This window comes from Hevea brasiliensis, chromosome 5 (assembly GCF_030052815.1).
Source record: "Hevea brasiliensis isolate MT/VB/25A 57/8 chromosome 5, ASM3005281v1, whole genome shotgun sequence".
NCBI classification, from domain to species: domain Eukaryota; kingdom Viridiplantae; phylum Streptophyta; class Magnoliopsida; order Malpighiales; family Euphorbiaceae; genus Hevea; species Hevea brasiliensis.
Genome location: NC_079497.1, coordinates 56,737,181 through 56,758,370, shown reverse-complemented (window position 1 = coordinate 56,758,370; position 21,190 = coordinate 56,737,181).

Here is a 21,190-nt window from a genome sequence, read left to right as displayed (position 1 = left end):
AATAATTGCCCCAATGGAGGGCCTATGTTATAATTACTTTAATTATAGCATTTTCAACTTAATCATTTATTTGAAAGATTTTATGGTCATTCTACTTACTATTAAGGTCTCACTTTGCACATTATCCAATTAGCATGCATATATCATATAATAGCATACATTCCCATACATCTCATGCATTCATGAATAAGCAATAAATATGGTATGATCATGGACTTTCTAAGGGATTCAATTCTGAGCCACCAAGAATTGAATCAGGGCATTACTAGGTGCATTTCATTCATTCATTTTACAAGAGTTGCTGAAGGAGTACATAATCAACACTTGATGTTGAATTCCTCCCACTGGTCCCACCAATGCTCTTGACCTCCTTGAACTTCTTGCAATCCAATATTACATAGTAATCCTTGGCATACCAAGGCGAATTTACAAGAACTTAAATAAATGAAATTACAACCCAAAAATTATTACAAACTTACTAATACATGCCCAAAATAAATTAAAATAAATTAATTAATTTACAATCCCAAAGAAACATAAAAGAAATAAATCCAATCACGTTGGTCTTTTATAGTCCATGATCATCCATCATGCATATCACTATTTAACAATTAAATAAAACATACATACATAAATTAAATTGAATATCTCATATTCAACTTAAAAATCCAGATTTGAATATAATTCAAATAAATTTAAAAATTTAGATTTGAATCTCATTCAAACAAATTTAAAAATTCAGATTTGAATCACATTCAAACAACTTTAAAAAATTCAGATTTGAATCACATTCAAACATTTTTTAAAAAATCAGATTTGAAACACATTCAAACATTTTTTAAAAAATCAGATCTGAATTTTATTCAATCAATTTTAAAAAATCAGATTTAAATATAATTCAAACAACTTTAAAAATTTAGATTTGAATGACATTCAAACAACTTTTAAAATTCAGATTTGAAGCACATTCAAACAATTTTTAAAATTCTGATTTGAATCATAATTTAATTGTGTGATAAAAATTCTAATTAAACAATTTAATTAGACATAAAATGGATCTTAGATCATACAATAATTGCACATTCACCATCCATTTACCTTTGCACACCATTGTGGTGCATCAACCATGCGCACCATAGTGTTCATCATTTGTGCCGCCACCTTGGCTTCGCAACTAGCAATGAACTTTTGATTTCATGATCAAACACACAATTAAATCACATAAACATCAATCTAAATGGCAAATATAGTGGCTCTGATACCAATTGAAGGAACGAAAGCGTGAAAAATACAAGTTTATACCATTGAATTCAAAAATTTTCACTTAGGGTCACATGCATCATGCAAGATTTATTTTTATCTATTTAATTTCAATGATAAACAACATATTACAACTCTTTTAACATGTTTTGGATCTGTATTTTCCATTTAAGATTTTAAAATTAATCAGATTAATTTTAGAACCCTAGATTAAATCAAGAACGATTACACTAACCTCTTGATGCACTGCAGCGTGTCTGCGCCTTTGAGATTCGTCTTCAGGACACTAGATGTTGTCCCTCTAGCTTGTCCACACCAAGAACACCTATGGCAGCCCTTGAACAGCTTCTAAAACTTTTTCTATTAATTAGAAATTCAAGTTCTGCCTTTTAAGAGATTAGAGATGTAAACAGGACACTAGAAACAATTTCTAATGTTCTTAATTCAAGATATTGATGTCTAATCTCTTTGAATTGATGAGAGATGAAGAAGAATAGATGGAGAGCCTCAAAATGGCATGACAAAGGAGAGGAGTGGCTTCTGGTTGTTTTTCTTTTTCATAACAACACTTATATAGATAGGTTAACACATTAAACCCTTGCCACATGTCACCCTTTGATTAGCTCTAGGTTTAAGTGACCCAATCACATTGTGCCAAGTGTCAAACCTATATTTAATCTTGATTTTAATCATCTTACATGATTAAAAAAACATTTGGCAAGCTTATGTAATCCCATGTGTCACCATCTCATGGTGCCACGTGTCACACTGTGAAATGACCAAAATGCCCCTGTGTCTTAATTTTGAGTTCTTAACCCAAAATAATTATTTTTCTTCTTCTAATCAATTTATATAAAATATAAATTAATTAATTAATCTCGATTAATTAATTTCTCATTAATTAAATTCATATTTAAACACTTTAAATATAAATTTAAATTATACTACACATCCAATAATCTAGATTTGGTTTCAAGTCGTGCTTGGGACTTTGCAATTTAATTGCAAACCAAATCTATTTAATTAATCAATTAAACTCTTTAATTAATTAGTTAAATCATATTTAAATAGGTGATAACTTGTGTATATGTGTGACTTACTAGGCTCATCACTAATTGGCAATGAGACATGATATCAACTCTTAATATCATCAGAACTCTTTCTTACCATAAATGATTTCTCTAAATCATTTTATGAACCTCATAGACCATGGTTAACACCTAGCATAGCATGCCATGGCTACCCAATTAGTAATAAGGTTTACCTTAAATGAACCTATAATCATATGTTACCATGCACTAGAATCTCTTTGTTACAAAATCCCAACTCAAGCTGGAGTCATGGTTTATGTCAAACTCCATTTGCTATGAATATTATGTTCTCTTTTAATTCCAGTTCTTGATTAAAAAGATTTTCTCATCAGAAACTCTTTTCTGAATAAATCTATCTGTCCTGGCCAGGAACTTGAAACATCAAGAACAATTAAATGAACATAGGATTTTATCTCTATTTACTAATAGGAACAGATTCTGTCTTGATCAACACCCACCTCCATATATAACTAGTAGGAGCCAACACATGCCCATATACCCATACACAGTACAAGTATGAAAGCAGTATCAAACTCAAACTACCTATATACAAGATAACTGTGCTATCTCAGGTCTAAAGAATATATGCACTGATATGATTTATGACAAAACATTGACAAGAGTAAACTCCATGTGCTTGTCATAAATGTCACTGGTTTGGCCTACTTATCATTTATAAGTGCCTATCATGTTTGTTATATGGCATGAGACTCACCATTCCTGTGACACCCCTTACCCGTCTATAGTGTAGCCGAGCAAGCTATGTCACACGGTGTACCGGCACACTCTATTATACCTTAATTAATTTTCATCAATAATTTTGATTATAGCTTGTGAAATATGTTTTATTTAAGTCATTTATTGAAATTACAATTTATTTGAGGTTCCGAAAATTTTATAGAAAATCCGGCGGAGTACCGGCTAAAAATGGAGAAAACAGTTCTTCGGAACCTGTTAAAACACTTCCAAATAATTTTCCAAACAATCCCAACTTCAATTCATCAACAGAGTTTCAATATCAAAATCTCAACATTGTTCAGTTCCAGTTCTCAATCATCATTTCTCGGGGTTCTCATATATAAACAACAATTAAATACTCAAATTACTTCCATACATAACCATAAATCTTTATTATTTACATGAACGTCAAAATACATTACATAAGTTCAAATACATATGAGAAAGTAAAAATTAGCTACAAAATATCAAAATGACACCTAGTGTCCTACCAATGCACTGCAGAAGTTGAGGTGACATGGACACTGTGCAGAACTATAGGATGGACTCACCCAGTCTGTGGTCTACTGGGCTCACGATCTGTATCTCCAGTACCTACGCGTGGCAAAAGCAACGTGCTAAGCAATAATGCTTAGTGGTGCAATAATATAATAAAAGAAAATAGCAAGAAAATAAATGTGTAGTGAATGTGTATGTTTTATTTGTTTGGTATTTGTAAATCATTTACTTTGTCCACTTTTATTCATTTGGTTGCCCCAAGTAACCTACACTAGACGACTGGACTGGATAACGGGTAAACTGGCACTGGGTATCTATTACCTCAGGCCGTCACACCATCGGTCACATATGCATCTCCCGGTGTGCAACAGAACAGCTAACAAGCTGTAAATAATATCAGGCACAAGGCCGAGTCTCAATGCAAGGTCAGAATGGCTAAAAGCCATAAAATCACGGAATGGCATATTGCCATGTGCAGTACTGCTAACTGAACCCTATTGGCATGCCAAACTATCCAAACCAATCTTGTTAGGTATACTAGGGCATTTGATACTTTAAAATTCTTCAGTCTTTGAATTTCAAATTTCGGTGTCACTATTCACCTCTTTGGTCAACTAAAATGTTGACTTTTAGGTAGAAATTAGGTACATTGGTTTTGGCACTCCCAACATACCACATTTTGCTTTTAAAACTTGTTGGAATTGGTCACCATTACCATTTCTAACTTAAAACCAAGAGGGCAGAAAATTTCAGTTTTTGAAGCACATGTTTACTGTTCCATTAAATGCTGTTGCAGTGGGAATTTGAAGAGATGACAAACATGAAAGTTGTTCCTTATTTTGTCTAGTTGAATTTCGTTTTTTGAATCACTCCATTTGGAGTTTTGTAGCTCCAGATATGGCCCAAAGACCACAGCTGGCCAGATTTCCATTCTGCAGAAATTACCATATCTACAGTAACATGAACAGTGACTGTGATTGCATTTTTGAATTGGTTCTGGCCATAATTTGGGGTAGGTTTCTTCATGAAAGTTGTTTGTATATGTCTTAACTTGTTGCTGTAAACATTTCAGGTCAATTGACCAAATCTACAGTGAATTATGGCCAAATAAACAGTTACTGTTCATTTGGTCATTTCTGCAGAATCAGTTGTAGGGTATCCGGATTGGGGCCAACTTTTGGTCCTCTTGCTTTGGTCTTTTGGGCATGGTTTCTTCAGCAAAAATGTGCCCTTATAAGCCTAGTTTCATGTCCAATTGGCCAAACACCAATTGGACCAACACAGCCAAAGTTATGGCTGTGTAATTGGACTAAAATCTCAGTCCATTGCTGCTATCCCTAGGCAGCATAGTCATTCACTTTGCCCTGCTATTTTTCAGTCCATATTATGGTCAAATCTCCTCAAATGGTCACTAATTGACCATTAGAATGTTCTTTAACAATTGCATAAGCGAAGTCAAATTTTCTCTCTTAAACCCTAGCTCAAATTCTTAGTTTTGTACAAACTACCCTAGTTAACTAACTAAATTAATATCCTTATGTTTATATACTTTAAACTTGATTTGTGGTTCATTCCAAGTCAATCAAAAACACCCAATTCTATTCCTTCCCTAGGGCAGCCGAAATCCATGGGGTGCATATACTCAAATTCTATTCGTTCAAGTTACAAAATCTCACTTATTTCAAATCACCTTCATGGATTAAAAGAGGTTTATATACAAATATGCACTAACCTTTAAGTGGCAGAATTTTCCCAACTCAAAACTTCACTTTCTTTCCTCTTCTTGGCTACCAAAAGATTATGCCAGGTGCTAGGATAAATTTTAGTGAAAGGTCTCTAGGGTTTTAGTGTGAAATGAAGAGGGAATTTGAGCTTTGGATTGAAAATCAATGGAGGTTTGGCTATGGGAAAAGAGGGAAACGGCTGCTCTTTCATTTGGGGAAGAAACAGATTGTTTTTTCCTTTTTTTGGTGTTTTTTGTCTTCTTTTATCACTTACTTAAGTTATGCTTTAATGTGATTGGTGGGAATTCCTTTAAATGACATCATATGATGTCAAAATTGACATTTATTCTCATTTTCTTTTCTTTTCTTCTCTACTCAATTTCAATTTAATTTTTAGTAATGTTTATTCATATTTTATGTCATATTAATTATTTACTTAACTGGACAAGTCGGCCAAAAATCACCTCTGAAGGCGAAATGACCAAAATGCCCTCCGTTTGGCTTAACGGGTCAAAATTGTCTGTACCGATTGAAAAATTTTTCTAGGTATTTTCTTGGCATTCTAATGCCATGGGAACCTCAATGACCCTTCTCTGGAGTTCCAAAAATTATTTTATAATTTTTCCCCCGGGTCTAGGGCTCCTCGTTGCGAGAACCGCAACTTCCCTCTGGTTTACCCATCGCTTGGGCACTGGCTCGTTTAACTTGGTTGTATTTTATTTCTAAAATTTTTACTAAATTTTTCTTATTAATATTTGAGTTAATTATGGTCCCTCACTTTAGTTTAAATATTTTTCCAGACGTTCTAGCTGTCTGGACCGACACCGGTCACCGGAACAGTAGAATGTACGGAATTGCTACCGGGAGGGTGTTACAACTCTTCCCCTCTAATTTAAATTTCGTCCTCGAAATTTACCTGATGCAAACAGTTGAGGAACTGTTGCCTCATTGTCTCTTCACTTTCCAAAGTTGCCTCCTCAGTGTTGTGGTGCCTCCAAAGCACTTTCACCAATGGAATCTGCTTATTTCTCAACTCTTTCACTTCCCGAGCCAAGATCCGTAGAGGTTCTTCTTCATATGTCAAATCCGGTTGTATTTCAATTTCTTCTCTGGAGATGACATGTGAAGAATCTGAGCGGTATCTTTTGAGCATGGATACGTGAAACACATTATGAATCTTGTCCAGCTCTGGTGGTAAAGCTAGCCTATAGGCCACTGGACCCACACGTTCGATGATTTCATATGGGCCAATGAACCTAGGGCTCAACTTACCTTTCCTTCCAAACCTCAATACCTTCTTCCATGGTGACACCTTGAGGAACACTTTGTCACTAACCACATATTCTATTTCTTTTCTCTTCAGGTCGGCATAAGATTTACATGCATGCGAGGCAACCTTTAAGTTGGCTTTGATTGATTTTACCTTCTCCTCGGCTGTTTCACGTGTGCAGCCCTACCGTTGTCTTCGCCCAATTCAGTCCAGCACACTGGAGTTCTACATTTTCTCCCATACAGTGCTTCATACGGGGCCATTTGGATACTAGCTTGGTAGCTATTGTTGTATGCAAATTCTGCCAGTGGGAGGTATAAAGGAACAAAAGCGTGAAAAACACAAGATTATACCATTGAATTCAAAAATTTTCACCTAGGGTCACATGCACCATGCAAGATTTATTTTTATCTATTTGATTTCAATGATAAACAACATATTAAAACTCTTTTAATATGTTTTTTGGATCTATATTTGTCATTTAAGATTTTAAAATTAATCAGATTAATTTTAGAACCCTAGATTAAATCAAGAACGATTACACTAACCTCTTGATGTGCTGCAGCGTGTCTGCGCCTTTGAGATTCGTCTTCAGGACACCAGATGTTGTCCCTCTAGCTTGTCCACACCAAGAACACCTATGGCAGCCCTTGAATAGCTTCTAAAGCTTTTTCTATTAATTAGAAAATCAAGTTCTGCCTTTTAAGAGATTAAAGATGTAAACAGGACACTAGAAACAATTTCTAGTGTTCTTAATTCAAGAGATTGATGGCTAATCTCTTTGAATTGATGAGAGATGAAGAGAAATAGCTGGAGAGGCTCAAAGTGGCATGACAATTGAGAGGAGAGGCTGCTGGTTATGTTTTCTTTTCATAACCACACTTAAATAGCTAGGTTAACACATTAAACCCTAGCCACATGTCACCTTTTGATTAGCTCTAGGTTTAAGTGACCCAATCACATTGTGCCAAGTGTCAAACCTATATTTAATCTTGATTTTAATCATCTTACATGATTAAAAAAACATTTGGCAAGCTTATGTGTTATGCCATGTGTCACAATCTCATGGTGCCAAGTGTCACAATCGTGAAATGACCAAAATGCCCCTGTGTCTTAATTTTGAGTTCTTAACCCAAAATAATTATTTTCTTCTTCTAATTAATTTATATCAAATATAAATTAATAAATTAATCTCTATTAATTAATTTCTCATCAATTAAATTCATATTTAAACACTTTAAATATAAATTTAATTTATACTACACATCCAATAATCTAGATTTGGTTTCAAGTCATGCTAGGTACTATGCAATTTAATAGAAAACCAAATCTATTTAATTAATCAATTAAACTCTTTAATTAATTAATTAAATCATATTTAAATAGGTGATAACTTGTGTATGTGTGTGACTTACTAGGCTCATCACTAATTGGCAATGAGACATGATATCAACTCTTAATATCATCAGAACTCTTTCTTACCATAAATGATTTCTCTAAATCATTTTATGAACCTCATAGACCATGGTTAACACCTAGCATAGCATGCCATGGCCACCCAATTAGTAATAAGATTTACCTTAAATGAACCTATAATCATATGTTACCATGCACTAGAATCTCTCTGTTACAAAATCCCAACTCAAGCCGAGTCATAGTTTATGTCAAACTCCATTTGCTATGAATATTATGTTCTCTTTTAATTCCAGTTCTTGATTAAAAGATTTTTCTCATCGAAACTCTTTCTCAATAAATCTATCTGTCCTGCCAGAACTTGAAACATCAAGAACAATTAAATGAACATAGGATTTTATCTCTATTTACTTAGAGGAACAGATTCCTTCTTGATCAACACCTACCTCCATATATAACTAGCAGGAGCCAACACATGCCCATATACCCATACATAGTACAAGTATGAAAGCAGTATCAAACTCAAACTACCTATATACAAGATAAGCTGTATATCTCAGGTCTAAAGATTATATGCACTGATATGATTTATGACAAAACATTGACAAGAGTAAACTCCATGTGCTTGTTATAAGTGTCACTGGTTCGGCCTACTTATCATTTATAAGTGCCTATCAAGTTTGTTATATGGCATGAGACTCACCATTCCATCTTATTTATATCTCATATAAATAACATGGGAACAAACATGAATACAATTTTTCTGGATAAGTCATGTCCTCATTATGAAGTATCCTCGATTGTGAACCTATTTATGATACTTTGTGCTAGAAATATTGTCACTCATATTCTTAACAACTTAAGAATAATATTTCTAACAAAATATCAATGGACCTTTTCTATTACACATAAATATATTATGTAAACGGAAAAGTGGAAATGCCTTTTATTATTAAAATATGTACAAGATACATACTAAATGATATGCTCTATGGCATACTACTAACAATCTCCCACTAGCACTAGAACCATTTTTTACAATATCTTAGACCTATCTTCTCAAGATGTCGGTCTAACTAAGTCTGTGACATAGGCTTAGTGAACGGATCAGCTGGATTTTCAGCTGATGCTATTTTCTGCATGGCTACATCGCCTCGCCCAACTATTTCTCTGATAATGTGGTAGCGCCTTTCTATGTGTTTGGATTTCTGGTGAGACCTTGGTTCCTTAGCTCAGTATGATCGCTCCATTATTGTCACGGTGTAATGGAACTATCGACTCAATGGAAGGAACTCTTGTAAGTTACATCACGAACTTCTTTATCCAAACGACTTCTTTTTGCGACATCGATGCGAGAATATACTCGACCTCGATGAGTGGAATCTGCAATCGTGCTCTGTTTGGAACTCTTCCAACATCGCACCTCCATTACAAATGAACACATATCCAGAGGTAGACTTTCTATCATCGATATCTGATTGGAAATCAGAATCAGTATAACCATCCAATTGCAAGTCTCCACCTCCATAAATCAAGAATAAATCCTTAGTTCTTCTCAAGTACTTAAGGATATTCTTGTGACTATCCAGATGTTCCAAACTGGATTGGATTGATACCGCTAGTCAAACTAACGAGATATGCGATATCAGGCCTAGTACACAACATTGCATACATTAAACTTCCAATAGCCAAGCATATGGAATCCTAGCCATCTTATCTCTTTCTTGGTGTCTTTGGAGACATCTCTTTAGAAAGGTGGATACCATGTCTCACTTGGTAACAATCCTCTCTTGGAATCAAGCATGTTAAACCTCTTTAACACCTTTTCCAAGTATAGACTTTGGGATAAACCAATTATTCTTTTCGCTCTATCTCTATAGATGCGAATCCCAAGAATATAGGTTGCCTCCCCTAAGTCTTTCATGGAGAATGTATTTGACAACCATACCTTTATAGTCATCAACATACCTGTATCATTACCCATCAACAGTATGTCATCCACATATAAGACAAGAAAAGTGATAGCACTGTCACTAACCTTCTTATATACACATGGCTCATCCTCATTTTTGATAAAACCAAAAGATTTAATGGCTTCATCAAAGCGGATGTTCCAACTCCTCGAAGCTTGTTTCAACCCATAAATGGATCGCTTTAGCTTGCATACCTTGGAACCATCTTGGGATTCAAATCCCTAGGTTGTTCCATGAAAATGTTTTCTTCAATGTATCCATTGAGAAAAGTGTTTTGACATCCATCCGCCAAATCTCATAATCATAGTATGCAATATTGCTAATAAAATCCTAATTGATTTAAGCATGGCAACAGTAGAAAGTCTCCTCATAGTCTATTCCTTGCCTTTGGCGAAACCCTTTCGCTACTAGCCTTGCCTTATAGGTCTCTACCTTTCCATCGAACCAATTTACTTCTTGAAAACCCATTTGTTCACAAAAGGTACAATACCTTAAGGTGGGTCAACAAGATCCCAAACTTGATTCTTATACATGGAATCAATCTCGGATTTCATAGCATCAATCCATTTTGAAGAGTCTATATCTGATATAGCTTCTTCATAGGTAAGTGGATCATCTCCATGATCTACTTCTTCATGAGTAGACAACTCTTGTTCTTCTTCATGAAGAAAACCATATCTCACTGGTGGGTGAGAAACCCTGGTTGTTCTACGAGGAACAGCTGTAGATGTTTCATCAATGGGTATAGGTTGACTAGATGGATCTATATCCATCGATGCATTGGTTGGTCAGAATTCTCCAATTCTAACTCTATTTGCCTTCCTTTGCCTCCTTCTTGAACAAACTATTGTTCAAGAAATGTGGCATCTCTACTTATCACAAAATTTTGTGAAGTAGGCAAATAAAAATAATATCCAAAACTATCTTTTGGATATCCAACAAATCGACCTCTTTCTGATCTGGTCTCCAATTTATCAGTGTTGACTTTTTGATATAAGTTGGACAACCCCAAATCTTAACATGCTTAAGACTTGGTTTTCTTCCATGCCATATCTCATAAGGTGTGGAAGAAACTGATTTTGATGGAATCCTATTCAGAATATATAAAGCTGATTCTAATGCAAATCCCCAAAAGGAGATTGGCATATCAGTATAGCTCATCATACTACGTACCATATCCAATAGGGTACGATTTCTCCTTCGGATACACCATTCATTTGTGGCGTTCTGGAGAGTCGGTGAGAAACAATGCCATGCTCTCTCAAGTATTCATCAAATTCAGTACTCAAATATTCACCTCCACGATCTGATCGAAGAGCTTTAATACTTTTTCCTGTTTGATTTTCTACTTCAGATTTAAATTCCTTAAACTTTTCAAAGGATTCATGTTTGTATTTCATCAAATACAAATACCCAAACCTTGATTTATCATCAGTAAAGGTAATAAAATAATGAAAGCCCCCTCTAGCCATTTCTTTAAATGGACCACATACATCACTATGTATTAGCTCCAAAATATTTTCAGCTCTTAGCCCCTGTCCAACAAAGGGTGATCTAGTCATTTTGCCCTGAAGGCAAGATTCACAAGTTGGAGTAGGCTCAGAGTCCAATAAGGATAGAATCCCTATTTTCTCCAATTTTGTAATCCTATCTTCTGCAACATGACATAACCTTAAGTGCCAAATATATTTTGAACTTGAGTTGGTTTTCACCACGGCATTGCTTTCATTTAGATTGCTATACTCTGGCCAGTGGAAACACTTTCTTACTGGCAATGGAAACACTTTCTTATTGGCAATGGAAACACTTTCCTGTTGGCAGTGGAAACACTTTCCTTTGCCTTCATCAGCTTTAGTCTTCCTTTTCTGTTTAGCTATTTTCTTAGAAGGACCAGGAATCTGAGGTTTCTTTTTCTTATTGCCCTTCTTCTTGTTGGACTTTCCAGCAGAAGAGGATGCAACCAAAGCTACCTCTTTTCCTTTATTGCCTGGCATATTCTTTTGGGCAATAACCAGCATGTTGAGTAATTCAGCTAAAGTGCATTCCTGTTTAGTCATATGGAAATTTGTCACAAAATTCCCAAAAGACTCAGGAAGGGACTGAAGGATCAAATCCGTTTGTAGTTGGAAATCCATGTTGAAGTGAAGATGTTCCAACTGCTCAATCAGCCGAATCATCTTGTGGACATGATCCCCAACATTCTGTCCCTCAGACATCCTCATACGGAATAACTGTCTAGATATCTCATACCTAGCATTCCTACTGTGCTCACCATACAACTCTTGTAGGTGAAGGAGAATCTCACTCGCACTCTGCATGTTCTCATGTTGCTTTTGTAACTCATTACTCATAGAAGCAAGCATGTAACACTTAGCTCTCATATCATGCTCCTTCCACTTGTCCAAAGTTTCATATTCCTCTTGTGTGGCCTCTGGAGGTAAGGGACCAGGAACATTTGAATCTAGAACATATCCTATATGTTCAAGGTTCAGACAAGTTTCAAATTTCTTAGCCAATCGCATGATTAGGTCCTGTCAACCTGTTGTGATCAAGTATGCTTGCAAGGATATTGGATGGTGGTGGTTGTTTTGTGCTCATTTTTATCAGAAAATTAACTGCATAAAATAACCAGATTAATTAGTAAATGTATCATGTAATTAACCAAAATGATTATGGTCTTTTAATCAAATTGGTCCTCCCACTAACTTAGCGAATCCTACACTTCCAAAGTAGAAAACGGAAATCCTAGTTGGATGGATTTCTAGTGGGTGATTGAATTCTTATAATTCTATTGATCATCCTCAGGTACATCCATTATTGGAATTACAATAAACTATAAGTGAGCAACTCCTTGCCCATCACATCTCATGTGAGGTTCAATCCTTTACCTAGCCCCTAATGCTCAAAATCTCAGGTACATCCATTATTGACTTATCTTGCATTAGTTAAGTTGATCCCATTGAGCCAGTAATTATGCAAATAATTTTAGTATCCTCAGGTACATCCAATATTGGCCACCAAACCATTTACATATTTACAACATCTCATGCTTAACAATTATTCTTAAGAAAATCTCTTAAATTAATTGCATCTCATGCAACTATTTAAAATTTCTTAAAATAATTGCCCCAATGGAGGGCTTATGTTATAATTACTTTAATTATAGCATTTCCAACTTAATCATTTGTTTGGAAGATTTTATAGCCATCCTAATTACTATTAAGGTCTCACTTTGCACATTATCCATTTAGCATGCATATATCATATAATTGCATACATTCCCATACATCTCATGCATTCATGGATAAGCAGTAAATATGGTATGATCATGGACTTTCTAAGGGATTCAATTCGAGCCACCAAGAATTGAATCAGGGCATTCTAGGTGTATTTCATTCATTCATTTTACAAGAGTTGCTGAAAGAGTACATAATCAACACTTGATATTGAATTCCTCCCACTGGTCCCACCAATGCTCTTGACCTCCTTGAACTTCTTGCAATCCAATATTACATAGTAATCCTTGGCATACCAAGGCGAATTTACAAGAACTTAAATAAATGAAATTACAACCCAAAAATATTACAAACTTAATAATACATGCCCAAAATAAATTAAAATAAATTAATTAATTTACAATCCCAAAGAAACATAAAAGAAATAAATCCAATCACATTGGTCTTTTATAGTCCATGATCATCCATCATGCATATCACTATTTAACAATTAAATAAAACATACATACTTAAATTAAATTGAATATCTCATATTCAACTTAAAAATCCAGATTTGAATATGATTCAAATAAATTTAAAAATTCAGATTTGAATCTCATTCAAACAAATTTAAAAATTCAGATTTGAATCACATTCAAACAACTTCAAAAATTCAGATTTGAATCACATTCAAACATTTTTTAAAAAATCAGATTTGAATCACATTCAAATATTTTTTTTTAAAATCAGATCTGAATTTTATTGAATCAATTTTAAAAAATCAGATTTAAATATGATTCAAACAACTTTAAAAATTCAGATTTGAATCACATTCAAACAACTTTTAAAATTCAGATTTGAATCACATTCAAACAATTTTTAAAATTCTGATTTGAATCATAATTTAATTGTGTGATTAAAACAACTAATTAAACACTTTAATTAGTCAAAGAATAGGCCTTAGATCATACAACAATTGCAGAATTAAAAGCCAAACCTTGAACCACCCAAGGAACCATTGTTGCCGCCACCAATGGTGACTTCACCATGTGTGCCGCCACACCTCATGATCCAACCAGCAATGAATCTCTTGATCTCATGATCAAACACACAATTAAATTATATAATCAACAATCTAAATGGCAAATATAGTGGCTCTGATACCAATTGAAGGAACGGAAGCGTGAAAAACACAAGATTATACCATTGAATTCAAAAATTTTCACCTAGGGTCACATGCACCATGCAAGATTTATTTTTATCTATTTGATTTCAATGATAAACAATATATTAAAAATCTTTTAATATGTTTTTTGGATCTATATTTGCCATTTAAGATTTTAAAATTAATCAGATTAATTTTAGAACCCTAGATTAAATCAAGAACGATTACACTAACCTCTTGATGTCTTTGCCGCGTGTGTCTGCGCCTTTGAGATTCGTCTTGAGACACCGGATGTTGTCCCTCTAGCTTGTCCACACCAAGAACACCTATGGCAGCCCTTGAATAGCTTCTAAAGCTTTTTCTATTAATTAGAAAATCAAGTTCTGCCTTTTAAGAGATTAAAGATGTAAACAGGACACTAGAAACAATTTCTAGTGTTCTTAATTCAAGAGATTGATGGCTAATCTCTTTGAATTGATGAGAGATGAAGAGAAATAGCTGGAGAGGCTCAAAGTGGCGTGACAATTGAGAGGAGAGGCTGCTGGTTATGTTTTCTTTTCATAACCACACTTAAATAGCTAGGTTAACACATTAAACCCTAGCCACATGTCACCTTTTGATTAGCTCTAGGTTTAAGTGACCCAATCACATTGTGCCAAGTGTCAAACCTATATTTAATCTTGATTTTAATCATCTTACATGATTCAAAAATATTTGGCAAGCGTATGTGTTATGCCATGTGTCACCATCTCATTGTGCCACGTGTCACCATCTCATGGTGCCACGTGTCGTGAAATGACCAAAATGCCCTCGTGTCTTAATTTTGAGTTCTTAACCCAAAATAATTATTTTCTTCTTCTAATTAATTTATATCAAATATAAATTAATTAATTAATCTCGATTAATTAATTTCTCATCAATTAAATTCATATTTAAACACTTTAAATATAAATTTAATTTATACTACACATCCAATAATCTAGATTTGGTTTCAAGTCATGCTAGGGACTTTGCAATTTAATTGCAAACCAAATCTATTTAATTAATCTATTAAACTCTTTAATTAATTAATTAAATCATATTTAAATAGGTGATAACTTGTGTATGTGTGTGACTTACTAGGCTCATCACTAATTGGCAATGAGACATGATATCAACTCTTAATATCATCAGAACTCTTTCTTACTATAAATGATTTCTCTAAATCATTTTATGAACCTCATAGACCATGGTTAACACCTAGCATAGCATGCCATGGCCACCCAATTAGTAATAAGATTTACCTTAAATAAACCTATAATCATATGTTACCATGCACTAGAATCTCTCTCACACAAAATCCCAACTCAAGCCGAGTCATGGTTTATGTCAAACTCCATTTGCTATGAATATTATGTTCTCTTTTAATTCCAGTTCTTGATTAAAAGATTTTTCTCATCGTAAACTCTTTCTCAATAAATCTATCTGTCTGCCAGGAACTTGAAACATCAAGAACAATTAAATGAACATAGGATTTTATCTCTATTTACTTAGAGGAACAGATTCCTTCTTGATCAACACCTACCTCCATATATAACTAGCAGGAGCCAACACAGGCCCATATACCCATACATAGTACAAGTATGAAAGCAGTATCAAACTCAAACTACCTATATACAAGATAACTGTGCTATCTCAGGTCTAAAGATTATGTGCACTGATATGATTTATGACAAAACATTGACAAGAGTAAACTCCATGTGCTTGTCATAAGTGTCACTGGTTCGGCCTACTTATCATTTATAAGTGCCTATCAAGTTTGTTATATGGCATGAGACTCACCATTCCATCTTATTTATATCTCATATAAATAACTTGGGAACAAACATGAATACAATTTTTCTGGATAAGTCATGTCCTCATTATGAAGTATCCTCGATTGTGAACCTATTTATGATACTTTGTGCTAGAAATATTGTCACTCATATTCTTAACAACTTAAGAATAATATTTCTAACAAAATATCAATGGACCTTTTCTATTACACATAAATATATTATGTAAACGGAAAAGTGGAAATGCCTTTTATTATTAAAATATGTACAAGATACATACTAAATGATATGCTCTAGGGCATACAACTAACAAGGTATCTATCCCAACTTCCCTCAAATTCAATGACACAACTCCTCAGCATATCCTCAAGAACCTGACATATATTTCATGTTATGATTATCATTTTAGTTTAGTATTTGTATTAATTCAATTGGTTCAATTGTTTACCTGGATTAGTCTTTCTGATTGCCCATCCGTCTGAGGATGGAAAGCTGTGCTGAAGTGGAGTTGTGTACCCAAGGACTCATGCAACTTCTTCCAAAATCTCGATGTGAACCTTGGGTCTCGATCAGATATAATGGAAAGTGGAATTCCATGCAGTCTAACTATCTCACTGATATAAAATTCTGCTAACTTTTCCAAAGGAGTAGTCACCCTGATTGGCAGAAAGTGTGCTGACTTCGTCAATCGGTCCACTATCACCCATGCTGCATCATGTTTCTTCCGGGTGAGAGGTAGACCACTTACAAAATCCATGGTGACCCGATCCCATTTCCATTTAGGTATGCGTATAGGCTGTAGCAAAACTGATGGAACTTGATGTTCTGCCTTGACTTGCTGACATGTCAAGCATTTAGTCACATAGTCAGCTATGTCCTTCTTCATACCAGGCCACCAATATTGGAGCTTGGATCATGATACATCTTTGTACTTCCAGGTGCATAGCATATACACCGGTGTGTGCCTCTTTTAGAATATCGCTTTCAATTCCCCATTATCCGTACACAGTCTTCCTTTGTAGTGCAGACACCCATCTGCTTTCACCTCATAGTCAGCTGCTTTTCCCTCTGGGATTTTGCTCATAATAGCCATTAGCTTCTCATCTACCTTCTGCCCATCTAAAATCTGCTGTAGCAGGTTTGGCCTCACTTGCAACTCAGCCAAAATAGCTCCATCTCGAATCAAAATGAGACGGGTATTCAATGATCTCAAAGCTGTGATGGACTTTCTGCTCAAAGCATCAGCAACTACATTTGCCTTCCCAGGATGGTAGTCAATTACACAATCATAGTCCTTCAAGAATTCAATCCATCCCCTCTGTCTAAGGTTGAGCTCCTTCTGGGTTGGCAAATATTTGAGACTCTTGTGGTCTGTGTAAATGTAGCACTTTTCACCATACAAGTAACGCCTCCATATCTTCAGTGCGAAGATAATTGCTGCAAGCTCTAGATCATGGGTAGGGTAGTTCTGTTCATGTGGCCTTAGATGTCTGGAAGCATAAGCGACCACCTTCCCCTCTTGCATCAGTACACACCCTAACCCATTATGAGAAGCATCACTATAGACCACAAAGTCCTTTCCGACATCGGGTCAGATTAACACTGGTGCCTCTGTCAACATAGCCTTCAACTTCTCAAAACTGATCTGACACTTGTCATTCCAGTCAAATCTGACATTCTTGTGTAATAGCTTGGTCATTGGAGCAGCTATTAGGGAAAATCCCTTCACAAATCTTATGTAATACCCAGCTAGCCCCAAGAAGCTTCTGACCTCAGTTGTGTTTCTGGGAGGCTTGCATTCCATCACTGCTTCTATTTTCTTGGGATCCACTCTAATCCCATCAGCTGATACTATGTGTCCAAGGAATGCAATCTCATTCAACCAGAAGTCACACTTGGACAACTTAGCATACAGCTTCTTTTCTCTCAGGGTTTGCAGAACAATCCTCAAATGCTCATCATGTTCTTCCCTGGTCTTGGAATACACCAAAATATCATCAATAAAGACCACTACAAACCGATCTAGGTATGGATGGAAGATACGGTTCATAAGGTCCATAAATGCTGCTGGTGCATTTGTTAGGCCAAAGGGCATCACCAGGAACTCATAGTGCCCATACCGGGTCCTGAATGCAGTCTTTGGTACATCTGCATCCTTTACCCTCAACTGATGATACCCTGATCTGAGATCAATCTTAGAAAATACTCCTGCTCCCTTCAACTGATCAAACAGATCATCAATTCTAGGTAACGGATATTTGTTCTTCACAGTCACTTTATTCAACTGCCGGTAATCAATACAAAGCCTCAAAGTCCCATTTTTCACAAACAGCACTGGAGCTCCCCATGGTGACACACTGGGGCGTATGAACCCCTTATCAAGCAACTCTTGCAACTGAGTTTTCAACTCCCTCAATTCAGTGGGTGCCATCCTATAAGGAGCAATAGAAATGGGTGTCAGACTGCAGTGTCTCAATAGCAAATTCAACTTCCCTTTCTGGTGGCAAACCAGGCAACTCTTCAGGAAATACCTCTAGGAAGTCTCTTACTGTGGGTATGTCACTCAGGTTTGGCTTAGCCTGCCTAGTATCCACCACATGTGCTAGGTAGGCTTCACAGCCTTTTCTCATCATTCTTCTTGCAACTGTGGCTGAGATGACATTGGACAAGAAATCTGTCCTTTCCCCCACAACTGTGATCTCATTACCCTCAGAAGTTTTCAAAGAAATTCTCTTCAATTTGCAATCAACTATTGCCTGATGACGTGACAACCAGTCCATTCCCAATATCATGTCAAACTCACGGAAGGGCAACTCAATTAGGTCTGCCAAGAATTCATACCCCTAAATCCTTAACGGGCAACCCTTGTATACTTTGTTCACTACCACACTGTGGCCCAATGGATTAGTGACCAGAATGTCTTGGTCATTCTCCCCTACTAGTATCCCCCTTTCTATGGGTAAGTTGATGCAGATGTATGAATGAGTGGATCCTGGATCCACCAATGCATGCACAGGAGTATTGTAGAGGGAGAACGTACCCCTGATGACATCCGGGGCATCTTGCTCCTCCTGAGCTCTCAAGGCATAAGCTCTGGCAGGTGGTCTGTTATCTGGCCTCTCTGCTGGCTTAGATGCAGGCCTCTGTGATGGTCCAACCGCCTCAGATTTACCAGATTTTTTATCTCTCTGTGGTGCAAGAGCAGGTCTGTCTGCTTGTGTTGGAGCAGTTGTAATAGTTCTGTGTGGACAGTTCTTCAATTGATGCTCTGTTGACCCACACCTTAAGCAGGCACCAGTCACTCTCCAACACTCCCCCTTATGCCATTTCAAGCAGTGTGGATATGCAGAAGTTGCTGGGGCTGGTCCCCTGAACCCCATCCCTGGAGAGCTGCCCACTGATGGTGTGGACTGACCTCTCCTAGGGGTATACTGTGGCCTGGGCCCCTGAGACTGGCCCTGACCTTGTGGTTGCCCTGAACTCTATGCAGGAGGACCCTTGAACTTCTTCCCAAATGCAGGAGCTGAACTAGACTGACCTGGGCCCCTCTTCTGCTGTCTTTCCCTTCTAGTCTGCTCACTGATTCTTACTTTTTCAACCTTTATTGCAGCTTCCACTAACTTAGTAAATTATGTGATTCCCAAGGCAGTGAGCTGGATCTTGATGTTATCATTTAGTCCCTCTTCAAATCTCTTGCACCTTTCAGCTTCATTAGGGACTATCTCCCTTCCATAGCAGCTTAATCGAACAAATTCCTTCTCATATACGGCCACTGACAACTGTCTCTGCCTCAGGTTAATAAACTCTCTTCTTCTCTCTTCCAGGTATACAGTACCCACATATTTCTTCTTGAATTCGGAGAGAAAGAAGTCCCAAGTTACAGCTTCTGGCTGCACTTCACTGGACACGGTATCCCACCATTCGTAGGCATCATCTTGCAACAAAGATATGGCAGCTTCCAGGTTTTGCTCTGGAGTGCAGTGGAGTTGTTTTAGAACTCTGCCTGTTCTGTTCAACCAATTCTCGGCTGCAACAGAATCATCTTCTCTCTTGCCGAAGAAATCCACCGCCCCAAACTTTCTTAGCCTTTCCAGGTGTGATTTCTGCTGTAGAGCTGGTGGTGGTGGTGGTGGTGGCATTACCCCGGCCATTTGTCTAAAGAAGTCGGCCATTTGTTGGAACATGGCCTGTGGAGGCCGAAAGGTGCTCGCTTGAGCTGGTGGAGCAGTTCTCCCATGCCCCCGCCTCATTTCCGCAGTGGAGCATGACTCTCCACTTCCTCCTCGACTGCTCTTTGAGATGAAGGGTCCATATCCTATTCAAAATAAGAAAGACAAACAGATCTGCATTAGTGTCACCTCGACTCTTACAAATGCAATGCATGGTATGGACTCAATCTAGGCCCAGAAACGCCTAAACCGTGCTCTGATACCACTAAATGTGACACCCCTTACCCGTCTACAGTGTAGCCGAGCAAGCTATGTCACACGGTGTACCGGCACACTCTATTATACCTTAATTAATTTTCATCAATAATTTTGATTATAGCTTGTGAAATATGTTTTATTTAAGTCATTTATTGAAATTACAATTTATTTGAGGTTCCGAAAATTTTATAGAAAATCCGGCGGAGTACAGACTAAAAATGGAGAAAACAGTTCTTCGGAACCTGTTAAAACACTTCCAAATAATTTTCCAAACAATCCCAACTTCAATTCATCAACAGAGTTTCAATATCAAAATCTCAACATTGTTCAGTTCCAGTTCTCAATCATCATTTCTCGGGGTTCTCATATATAAACAACAATTAAATACTCAAATTACTTCCATATATAACCATAAATCTTTATTATTTACATGAACGTCAAAATACATTACATAAGTTCAAATACATATGAGAAAGTAAAAATTAGCTACAAAATATCAAAATGACACCTAGTGTCCTACCAATGCACTGCAGAAGTTGAGGTGACACGGACACTGTGCAGAACTACAGGATGGACTCACCCAGTCTGCGGTCTACTGGGCT